The 12,198-nt window shown below is 36.8% G+C and overlaps 1 protein-coding gene across 1 annotated transcript in view; it reads left to right on the top strand.

Moving 5' to 3' along the window:
- The window catches only part of ZNF407 (zinc finger protein 407), a 3,063,484-nt gene that overhangs the window by 2,200,758 nt on the left and 850,528 nt on the right, over positions 1–12,198 (top strand). The window lies entirely within an intron of this gene.

Raw genomic sequence — 12,198 nt, 5'->3', positions numbered from 1 at the left:
TAAATGCCCTTGGGCAGATAGCCTTAAAGGCTATAGCTGTATGTACCCAAACATGAATTATTTCAGCAATATCCACGTTTATGGGGACATGATAAAAACAAAGGGTTTACTGTCATGTTACTGAATCACAGAACATATTTTAAAAAACATTAGTGTTTCTTTCTGCATTTTAAAGTTCCTAACTGAATAAATATCAAACGTAACTTAAGGCAACAGTAAACATTTGCTTTTTTTTGACTGTCCATTTACTTATGAAATAGTTGCACAGCCCAAAACCACCAAGTCTGCAAGTGTTTATTTCAGATGTTCATGTATCTGGACACTCAAACATAAAAAAAAAAAAAAACACAAACATCTACATTTTTTACGTTTCTGCAGGGGGCAAGCTCCCCTGAAAATTACATATACCAACTCTGAGATCACACTACAGTGAGGAAAAGGGTAAATTTCATGAACCTCACTATACCATGATCTCCATTCAAAAGCCTTTCCAGTTTTTGAAAGCCCGATCAAGTGATAGGGACCCATGTACAGTCATAAATACAGCAGCAGATGTCAAAACGTTGAGTTCTAATCGAATGCATCTTGTTCATTCATTAAAATTAATTCAAAATATTAATGTATGATGTTACAACATTTTCAGAACATGCATTCATGTAATAAATATTCAATTATGTGCAATTATGCGATATGATAGTAAACCAAAATGAAGTATTTAGGAGTATGGGTTAAAAAGGATTCTGTTATGGCAGCTAAGGACATGAGGGAAGAGACTAAAGAAAAGATAATACAAAAATCTGAGAAACTGGAAGCTCTTCTCTATGGATATGGATAGTGAGATGCAAGTATTAAAAATGTTTTAGTCCATTTATACACAGGTCAGGCATATCTTTATCATCCAGGTAGGGCAAGAGTCAAGTGGGATAAGTTGACCCTTCCAATAGGACAAGGAGGATTAGGATTACTTGATTTGCTGGATATTTTTGATCTACATAGTTAATATTGTTATACATAATACAAGTAGAGAGCCACAATTCAAAGTGTAAAAGGATGTTGACAAAGCAGGAAGTAATTCAAGTAATAAGGATAGAGTAGAGTGGAATTTTGGACGTAGATACTTAAGGAGAATAACAGCAGTCATACACAATATTATATTCAAAAAGTAGCAGAAAGTATACCAAGAACAAAACAAACACAGGAATGGAGAAAGAAGAATCTGCTGATAAGGATGACTGCAATTAGGGGTACAGAGAGTCTGCAAGAGGGGCTGGAATTTACTGGAGGATGCTGGCAAAGGAACTAAGTTATTGGGAACAAATAACCCAAAGAGGGCAGGTAATAGAATGGGAAGAGGTCAAGAAGACATTTGGAAAGCAGAGTAGAGATTGTTTTCCCTGTCAGGGATTAATATCAGAGTCTAGGCAAAGAGAAAGGGATAGGAGAATCATAAATGAAAGACCTGCACTGTTGAGTTTTTAAATAAATCTAGGGCAGAAGCTGCTGTTAAAAAAAATGGATAATTAGCAGGGCATATAAAATATTGCATAATAAGTATTGGAATCAATCAGAGGAGGTCAGAAAATGTTGGGAAGAGAGATTAAATAAGCAATTCACAGAGAACAATTGGGAGGACATCTGTATGGCTCCCAAAGATACAACACAGTCTAGAAGACTTTTAGGAATTTTGCGTGTTTGCACAGGCACTTTTATACCCCAAGCAGACTCCAATGATTTTTTCTCAGGTAAACGGCAGATTTTGGAGGTGTGTACTGGGGAAGAAAAAGGTACCTGTGTGCATATGTTCTCTGAGTTAACACGTTGACAGACATTAAAAATTCCTTACAGAGTACTCTGTCAGGAATACTGGGCAAGCAAATGAGTGTAACTAAGAAATTATTTTTTTGAGCTGGGATACAGGATCTGAACTGCCTAGACATAGTAAGGCCTTGTTAAGTTTAATTCTAGTGGTTTCCAAAACAGCAGTTACTAGAAAATGGAAATCAAAGTCAAAACCAGCCATATTTGAAGTAGTGAATATTGTAAAAGAGATAAAGAACAAGAAAAGTGTAGGAGTGAACTAATGTAAATTTTGGGAATAATATATGCAGAAAAAATGTTTTTGAGGTGGAAAGAGTTTTAAGAGTTTTAAGAGAAGGTAGGAACTGAGCAATTTATGTAGTATTGGTTTGATTATATTTTATTGAACAATATATGTGATGTGTAATGCATTTGAATTTGTTAATATGGTTCGATTAATTTTATATAAATGTAAATTTGCCTATGTCACAAGTGATCATTCAGTAAAGGTGTTTTTAAAAATATATATATATACAAGTTGCTGATCAATACATTTTGACTAAGGTAAGTGTATGTATTTATATATATAAAATGACCCAGTGTGGAGTTCATTTCCTCATATCCTGTATTTTACTGCCTTATTTGAGCTAGTTTGCCCTCTTCCTGTGTTAAAATTCATTTGTCTGCTGTTTTTGTTTTTATACTAAAATGTACCCTTCTCTTGCTTATCATGTCACTGCAGAATAGTTCTTGAAGAAGATTCTTCACTTGAGGTTTCAAAGACATTCTGTATTTCCAACCCGGGTCTTAATATTTATGATCAAAAAACTCTGGAGAAGAAAAATGCATTAGAAAGGTGAGGAACCTAAGAGATGAATGGTTAAATGAAAGGCTATCTTTCCCAGTTGTCAAGAAGAAATATAATTTACAGAAAGGAGACTGGCTGTTGTACTGGGGGATTCTTAGAGCAAGTAACCAGTGCATTCACAAGGGCTCATACAAGAACAAGGATAATTAAGGTACAGGATATTAAATATTGAATTATAAGGTAGGTGTAGCTGTAGTAAAAAAAAATGGAGCTTGGTTAAAAATGGAAAAATTGGTATCATCTGGATTCATTTGGGGGAGTGTGTATGTGACTGTGTTTTTGGTAAGCTGACAGCTCAGTGGAGTAAAAAGGGTATGATATGGGCAGAAGAATGGCTTTAGAAAGGAATGTTACCATTGTTGAAAATGTTAAAAGATACTGGGCTTTTTGGGGTTCAGTATAGAAGGATGGTGCACAGAGGGTATGGAACCGTTGTAAAAATACGCTGAGTGAGATGGTATCCATCCACACAGTGTTGGAAATGTGCGGAGGAAAATGCGCATGTTGTAGACATGTAGAGAGGTTGTACTACTGTAGAAGGGGGCAACAGAGCTCTGGATTAAATCAATATGAATTGCCACCCTTTGGGGTGCTTAAAGCAAAGGTCCAAGCTAGAAATGAAAGACTAGAACTTCAACTGCTCTCGGGGCAATTAGATGGATGATAACTTTGCCTTAGAAAGCGGAGTATCTGAAAGTATATTCATAAGGAGGAATGAGGATCTGGATGCAGAAACTATGGAGCGAGCTCATTGGTTAACAAGGAGGTGTGGGGGAGTGTTCAGCAATGGGCAGGCTAGTCTAGCAAAGAGGCATGAGTAAGTGGTGAAGTGGATTAAGCTATAGTTGTAGTGGATTAGGAATAGTAATACGTGCAGGTACAGGGATTACCAGAGATTTTATACATTTATTTATTTAACATTTCTTTACGTGGAAAGTCCGAATGGGTATGAGTCCATTTTCATCGGAGGCCCGAGGAGAACAGCTCCACAGTACACATTAAACAGAATGAAAAAATTGAACAATGGTTACAGATATTAAGACAATAACAAAGTAGTACAATTTGTGAATACAATAAAAGAAAATAAGCAAAATGTAAGGCAAGCAATAAAGTTGACCATACATTATATAAAAGATAGAAGAGAGTTCCTAATATGCATGTTACATAATGCTGCATGAAAAATATATATATAACAGAAAAAGTAATAGGTCATAAAAGCTGTATACTTTTTCTGACAGGACAACTGGGTAGTAAATTTCAGTCATAAATTGTGAGATAGAAAATGGTTAGTGTAAGAATATAAAGAAAGGACATTAGAAGGTTAAGGAATTAAAGAGAAGTGAGGCTAGAAGGTAGGTAATGTAGGAAGGGAAGTAGGATATATCAAGAAAGTCTGTTAAGAGTGTGGAAGAAAGGAATAGAAAAGAGTACTAAGATGGCAAGGAGCATGGGCAGGTCCGGTTACTGGTTAGATGTTCTTTCAGCATAGACTTGAAGGATTAGTAGTGGGGTATAAGTCTGATTGCTTCTGGAATGCTATTCCATGATTTGGCAACACAGTGAGAGTACAGACTAACCCTGTTATATCTTTGAGATTTGTAAATAGATAGTAGATAGTTGTGAGATTAGCGAAGGTCATGAGATGGAATATAGTGTTGAAGTAGTGATGATGTAGTTTGCAAAAATGAGGAGTTGTAAAGTATTTTGTGAGTTAATGTTAGTTGATTAAAGGTGAGAAGGTGGGGTAGTTCGAGCCACTTTAGGGACTTGATAACAGAGCAGTGGTGAGAGTAGTGGGTAGTTTGAGCCACTTTTGGGACTTGATAACAGAGCAATGGTGAGAGTAGTGGGTCTGCCCTGTGGCAAATTAAGCCACGGTGGTGCAGCAGTAGCGTTGTTGCCTCACAGCAAGAGGTTCTCCCGTTCGATTCTTGGCTGGAGCACCTTCTGTGTGGAGTCTGCATGTCCTCCCCACGGTCGAGTGGCATTCGAAAGACATGCGTAGAATGGGCGTGCCTTCCCTGAAGGTTGGGCGTCAAGCTGTCACCTCGGTACCCATAAAAAATGTACTGCCAATCATTAGCGGACCTGAGTATCGCTGCGGCAACCCCTAACCGGGAAAAGCCGAAAGAAGAACATTATAACATTGACTAAGTTTTGCTTTGAGAGAAGAGTGAAGATTGGTTTGAATAGGTGAAGCATATAGAAGGGAGGGCAAGAGAGAGCTGGTGGCAAGAGTTACTGTTGTGGAGTTTGAGATTAATTTCTTAATCCTATACATCATGCTCAGTTTTTGATGATTTTTTTTTATATTGTTGCTGATATGTAGGTCAAACTTAAGACTGTTGTCACTAGTTACACCTAATAATTTTGTATGTGAAACCACATCGATTCAAGTACTGTTCAGAGAAGTAATACCAAAGTTTGAGGTATCTGGAGAAGATTGTTTTGGTAAAAATAGAAGTGCAGATTTTGTGGGGGTTTAAGTAGTAAATGGTTGTTGGTGAGGTAAGACTCGGTGGAACTGAATGCTTCTTGAGTTTAAACTCTCTAGCTGAGAGAATCCTTGCAGAGCAGATTAATAGACAGTAATCAGCATATTGAATTAGGGTGGCTTGTTTGGTGGCGGCATTACGATGGTTAATAAAAATGTTGAAGAGAAGTGGACCTAGTTTTGAGCCTTGGGGTACCCCAGTACTAACAGATAAGTAAGGAGAGAAGTTAGAGTTTCATTTGACAGATTGATATCTGTTAGAGAGATAGCTAGTGAATCATTGTAAGGATGTTTTGGTTAAGCCCTGAAGAAATAGTTGGGATAAGAGGATGTGGTGGGAGACAGTGTCAAAGGCTTTGGATAGATCTAAGAACAGAGAAGAGACCACGTTTCCTCAGTCACAAGCTATGTTGACAGTGTCAGTAAAGGATAGTGGAGCAGTGATAGTGTTGTGTGCTGGTCTGAATCCATGTTTGGTGGGAGAGAGAAGATTATTGACAAGTAGGTATTGAATAAGTTGTTTATAGGTAAATGTTTCTAGATCTGTGATAGTGGAGGAAGAATAGCAATTGGCTTATAGTTAGAGATTTCTGTGGAGGTGCCACCTTTGTGGAGAGGAAGGATGAAGGATTTTTTCCACAGGGAGGGGACATAAGCCTCCTTGATGGATCTGTTAATGATTATTGAGACTGGGTAGGCAATTGAATCAGCCACCATTTTTAGGAATTCGTTAGGAAGATTGTCCGCAGAGGGGGGGGGGGCATGGCAAGAGCTTGCAGAGGAGGGATTTGACTAAGGAAGTAGGAACTGGTGGAAGGTCAGTTGTGGAGTGACAGGTAATAGGAGGCTGAGAGAGGGTAGAGGGAATTTTTTAGTGATGGAAGCTATGCTGTCAGTGAAGTAAGAGTTAAACCGAGTTGTTAAGTCAGGAGAGGTGCTGTCCCAGGAGGGTTGGGGGAACTGACTTCCTGGGTTCAGGATTTTTTTGGTAGTGTGCCAGAAGGTTTTTGGATTGGATTTGTGCTGATTTTGTAGCTTTGCATAGACTTGATTTTTGTCTAAATTAACCTGTTTCTTTACAAGGTTATGCAGTGCTTTGAAATGCTGTTAATTATTGTGAGTCTTATGTTTTAAATAAATTGTCCAAGTCTTGTCTCTTTTTTGCATGAGTGATCTAGTATAGCCGGTTTTGACTATTTTCCTTCTGGTGGGAGCTAAACTGTCTAAGTGTTTAGGAATGTAGAATTAATTTTTTCAAGCGTTTAAGGAAGGACCAATTATGGAGTTTAGTAAATTTGTAAAGGCCTACTGGTCAAAGTTGGATACATGTAGACTTGTAGGTGTCTTGTCTACATGAATGTGAAATAAGTCTAGTTGTACAGATGGGGTGCTGATCACTAATACAGGTTGGTAGTGTTTTGGATTGAGAGAAATTGTTAGGATGGGAGAACAAAATCTAATCAATTATTGAGCCATTTTGGTTTACAGAACTGGTAAAGGTAGAGTGAATAATTAGTTGAAAAATTCAAATAGGTCTATGCTGTCTGTGGGAAATTGTAAGTTAAGTTTCTGCCAGTCAGTGTTGACATCACCTAATATTACTGTTTCCAGAAAGAGATTTTTTGATACCCAAGACAGGATACTTTCCAGAGTTGATAAGTTATTGCCCAGGGGTATTTATAAAGCTGTAATGCAAAGACTTTTATTATTTTTTAATTTAAGGTAGGTGATCAGTAGTCCGGCTTTGTCAAAGGAGGGTGTGGATTGGCTGTGAAGGTTTAAGGAAATAGAAGCAGGATGTATTACTGCAACATTGCCTCCTTTTCTTTTAGGTCAGACAGATCTGAACTTATTAAAGCCTGGAGGAAGTACCTCTGTATCCTTTATGTGTGGTTTAAGCCAGGTTTCATTGATTACTAGTATGTCAGGAAATTGTGCTGTCATCCAAGCATACAACCCAAAATTTTGTTGGACATTCTGTGTGTTTACTGAGATAAATTTAAGCATATTTTATCTAACTTAAATATGCGTTGTGGATATGGATTGTGAGAATTTGGGACCAGAGTGAGGGTGGATGTCACCACAGAGCTGGAGGAATTTCAAGATTGCATAGTAAAGATAGGATTTAATTTTGGTTAAATTGTCAGTAAGTGTAATGTTAAACAGGTATATCTGTGTCTGAAACAGTTTGGGTTTAAAGAACAATATATTGTATGTGTGAAAGAGATGAGCAAGGTGTGTGTTTGTGTGTGTATATATATATATATATATATATATATATATATATATATATATACATACAGATATATATACACACACACACACACACACAGTGTGTGTATGTGTGTATATATATATATATATGTATATATGTATGTATATTACCCGCGGTGGTGGTGCTGCGGTAGCGTTGTCGCCTCACAGTAAGCCGCTGTCCGGTTCGATTCTCAGCTAGAGCGTCTTCTGCATGGAGACATGCATGAATGGGCGTACCTTCGTTGAAGGTTATGCGTCAGGCCTGGCAAGCCGGTACGTAAAAATCAACTGCCAGTCATTAGCGGACCGGTGGCGACCCCTGACTGGGAAAAGCCAAAAGGCACAAACAAATATATATATGTATATTACTGTACTAGTTTGTGTATGTACCAGACTCAGTATTATTTGTAAAACACTTAGTCTTAAAAGTCCTTAATCTTCTGTATTTATTGTTTTTTTTAACTGAGTAGCCCAAACAAAATCAGAGGAGACTTTCTCAGGATCCACATAATTTTTGTGGATGCAGACATTTGTGTATGGGGCTTGATGGGGTTCATACCTGGTTATTCTTTTTAAAGCCAACCCACTATGCTGCACTACACCTGGTCCTTGCTAATAACTTAATTTTGAGATATTGTTCTACTTTTAAATATGTGCATTCACTGTAGCCTTCTATGTACTGTCTTCTTGTAACATATTTTTGCATTAGCTGAAGGAACATCTTTTGATTATGGAACTATACTCATTGAGTGATGCAAAACTGTAGATGAACTAAAAAAAAATTGTGGATATACTTAATGACTTTTGTTTGTAACTGCAACACAACTATCATTTTTTATTATTAGTTAAGGTTGCCTTTTAATACAAGTAAAAACATAGTTAGTGAAATTTACAGAAAGCTAAATTAACAATTTTTAGTTTGCATTTACTCACTTTCTAATTATTTAATTCCCATTTACACTTAAATACTTTTTCAGTCATATTAAGGAAACCCAGGCCAAAATAGCTATGCATCTAACCTAGTATTTCTAAAAAGCTTATAGGTGGTAGAAGAAGGTTATCAGTTGATATTTTCAGTCTCATACCTAAACTTCATGCAATTATTCATTGATGAAAGACCACACATCGGTTGTATGAGAAGTATAAAGTAGTTTGCCTAAAAAGGGGTAACATATTGTAATTAAACAAATATTAGTGCTGGATCAGGCAGTAACTCCGCCTTGAATTAATTCTTCTTTAGAACTTAGTGTTATGGTTTAATGCAGGGAAATTCTTTAGAGTATTTCATATCAGATGGACAGAATGAGTTAAAATGTAGAACAGAGTTATCAGCAGATTTGCTAAGAGAAATGTAACAAGGATACATTACAGCAGTGAAACATCTGAAAGTAAATACAGGTATGTATTGGCATCACTTTTGTAACTACATTTTGTTTGTATGTATTTGTGAGGAATGAGACAGGAGGCAGCAGAGAGCCAGAAGTACTACATAGTGACATATTTTTTAATTTGGAGTTTAAATTCCTAACTGCTGAAGCAGAAGCTGAGATATTACATATTTGTGACTGTAGAGTAAGTGTGCTGATGAAAACACAGCGTTTTAATCATACCTGAACATGTAACTATGAGGGTTCTGATAGTTAATTGCTGTCATTTGTAGTGCATGTTTACCTCTAGAGTAATAGTTTGTTATTCAGATTTTGGTTGTTACACTTTATAGAAGTAAGGGTTCATTGTAGGGCAGGGCCTGGTGTTTGTGAATGACAAAGATGCATAACTTGGCACTGTGTCTTTAAATTTGCACTCAGAATTGAGCTGATTGTTTTCTTTCTTTCTTCTTTTCTTCTTCATCTTCTTTTTTGTTACAGTTTACATTACTTTATTTAGCTTTTGAGCTGCAGACTTTCTGGCTTGGTTTATACAGTCGAATGCAGTATGTTGCCCTGTGTTGTGTTAATAACTGGTTTTGGTTGCTTGCATTGCTGATTTATTGATTGTCTGACTAATTAGCAGAGTAAGGGACTGAACTCACTGTTATTAACACTACATCTCTGTTTAGAAATCATTTTGTTTCTGGGTGTTCTTGTGCATAAGAGCAGCTCTGTGAAGTAGAATACAAAACAGTGTTAAATGATGATGACAGATAAAGGTCGGTGGCCCATTATATTTGCTCAGTGATATGCAGGATTTATGGTGTACCTTTGACTGTCCTGCCTACTTTCCCAGTATTCTTTCTTTCCATGTACTGAGCTCATCATCCCTTGAAACCTCCTGCTGCTTAAGTCTTAATGACCTTTAAAGACAGGGTCATTTCCTAATGGTGTTTAGGAGCTGAATGAATGCAGATGACCATCAGGGATTAGAACAGTCAACATCCATTTGAAGTAAATGCTTTAAGTGCTGTGGTGAACTATCACCAACAGATCTTCTATCACCTTAACAAGATATCTGAAACAATGAGGTCTGTTTTGTACTCAGCTGGTAAATATAAAGTATGCAGTTGATCAGCTAATTAATAAGCAGTAACATACAGAATGAATGCTAAGTGTAAAATATGTATCTTTAAATAGCAGTGTTTTGTTTATATCAAGATTAACGTGCTCTCTTCAAGGACGGGAATGCTCGGTGCTGACCTCTAGAAACTGGAAACAATTGCTAGTAACCTTCAGGGGTAATTTTCAGAGGCTGAAATGATTCTTAGTGGCTTTTACAGGGAATGAAGCAGACTTAGAATACCTTCATGATCCGATTTCTAAGATTGGAATTATCCCTAATGTCCTTCGGGGCTGTGGTGTCAAAAGACTAGCATGGTCTCTGAAAACATACAGTGCTCAACATGTTTTGGGACTTAGACAACCGATGACCACTGGCTGTTTCTGGTAATATGCAGAACTAGAACTAATAATTGACTGTATGCAGAGACTGTTACATTACCATGTACCATTCACAAACAAAATCCCACTGCCCTCTTTGTTTGTAAAAGGCCTTTTTGGCATATTTCTTGACCGTGTACCATTATATAATGTATAATCTACCAAGTTTTGTTGTGTTGAATTGTATGCTGTCATCAGTTGTGTACTAAGTATCTCATGCTGTAGCATAGTAAACTGTTTCTTGTTAAGTACTCACAGCTGCTAACTACTGCTCTGTGCCTGTGTTGTTGCTGAAAAGGTTCTCTGGACATTTCCATCTTCCAGGTTAAGAAAATAATAAAGTAAGAGAGATGACTTTTCATTTTGTTGAGTTGTCTTTGTGTGTTTGTTCTCTTGATATAAAATATTGCAAGTAACCTCATTGACACACACCTTAATTTTTGCCAGCAACACGAACATTTTGTTTATTTTATTTGTGATTTCATTTCCTTTTTGTGGTTTTCTGAGGACTAAATTTTAGCATTCAGGAAATTCTTTTGCATCTGTATCATGGTCTTTCCCCAGGTATGGACTTCAGAATTGTACAGTAGTGTTGTGTTCTTCCATCAGGTTTGCACTCATGTGCTACTCAGTTTGTGACAAGATGGTTGCATAAAGTAGAGTATTTCTAACTTTTATTGGGTATATATGGGTAGCATGCCATTTGATACAGACCTAGTTTAATGTACCCAGTTTAGTGTTCATCTTCCATCCATTTCTTACTCATTTGCTGCACACTTTGTGCCCTCGTGAAAGATGACACATTGTTGTATTTCTTATCTAAAGATATTTGACTTGTATATTATTTATGAATTACTGTACTTGTGCTGTATTTTATTGAGTTGCAATGTGCACAAACCATGCTTCTTTATTTGAATATGTTGTCAAGTTGCCTCATTAGAGACAAAGACTGTACATCATCTTTGATTCTAGAAGATCAGAAGACTGTGGGTTCTATTCCTACACCAGTTGCTTGGCTTCATTTTCTATTTCTGACACTGCAGTACACTATAAAGAGGATGCCTTCCTTCAGATGCAACATTAAATTGGAGTCCGAACAGCCTGAGTTGGTGGTAGATGTAAAAGAATACATGGCACTTGCCATATAGTGTATATGAATTTTATCCGTGCTATGTCTGAATTTCTCTTTGTAAGAATGAATATTACCTTGGGTCTCCCCTGAAAAGAGGGCACGGACCAAGTGGGACTAACCCAGCCAACAAAATGTAAATAAATAAAAACAAATATGTTTCTTTGTAACTGTATCACACTGTCTACAGCTATTTATGGTTATTTATTCTGTGTATTGTTGGATGTTTGAATGCTGTTGCTACAGATATTTGTTAAAAAAACTGTAATGAAAAGTCTGTGTATACTGTTACTAAGTGGAACTTTGTTTTTCTTCTTTGACCATCACAGAAAATGGGTTATCAATTGTTGGAATTTCCAGTTAGAAGTAAAACGTATCCAGTGGTGGGTATAGAAATTTACAAAAAGGGGGGGGGCTTAGCCCTATGAATCACTTGTGTGTATTTGGACTATGCAATGGGACCTTACAAAGTAAGGTGTCACACCCCTTGTACCACTGCCTGGATTTTCCACTGATATTTGTTTTCAATACATAAATAGATGGATGCTGTTTTATTGGATCGTTATGTTTTGACTTATTTTTGTGCACATTTAGTTTAATATTATTATTATTGTGGGTGGCTCCAGGTAGTGCTTTAAGATGGGATACATCTTCCTGTCTACTGCTCCCAGCCATCATGCAGAAATGTTTTGTAAAGTTAGCTTCAAAATTAACTTTAATTATTTCTTCTAAGATGCTTTATTCATGCAGCCAGATTATCTGTTAGGATTTCCTGGTTTAG

The sequence above is a fragment of the Protopterus annectens genome, chromosome 3.part1, assembly GCF_019279795.1.
Source record: "Protopterus annectens isolate FY-2018-M chromosome 3.part1, PAN1.0, whole genome shotgun sequence".
NCBI classification, from domain to species: Eukaryota; Metazoa; Chordata; order Ceratodontiformes; family Protopteridae; genus Protopterus; species Protopterus annectens.
Note: the sequence above shows the minus strand (reverse complement) of the source record. Positions and strands in the feature narration are given on the sequence as shown.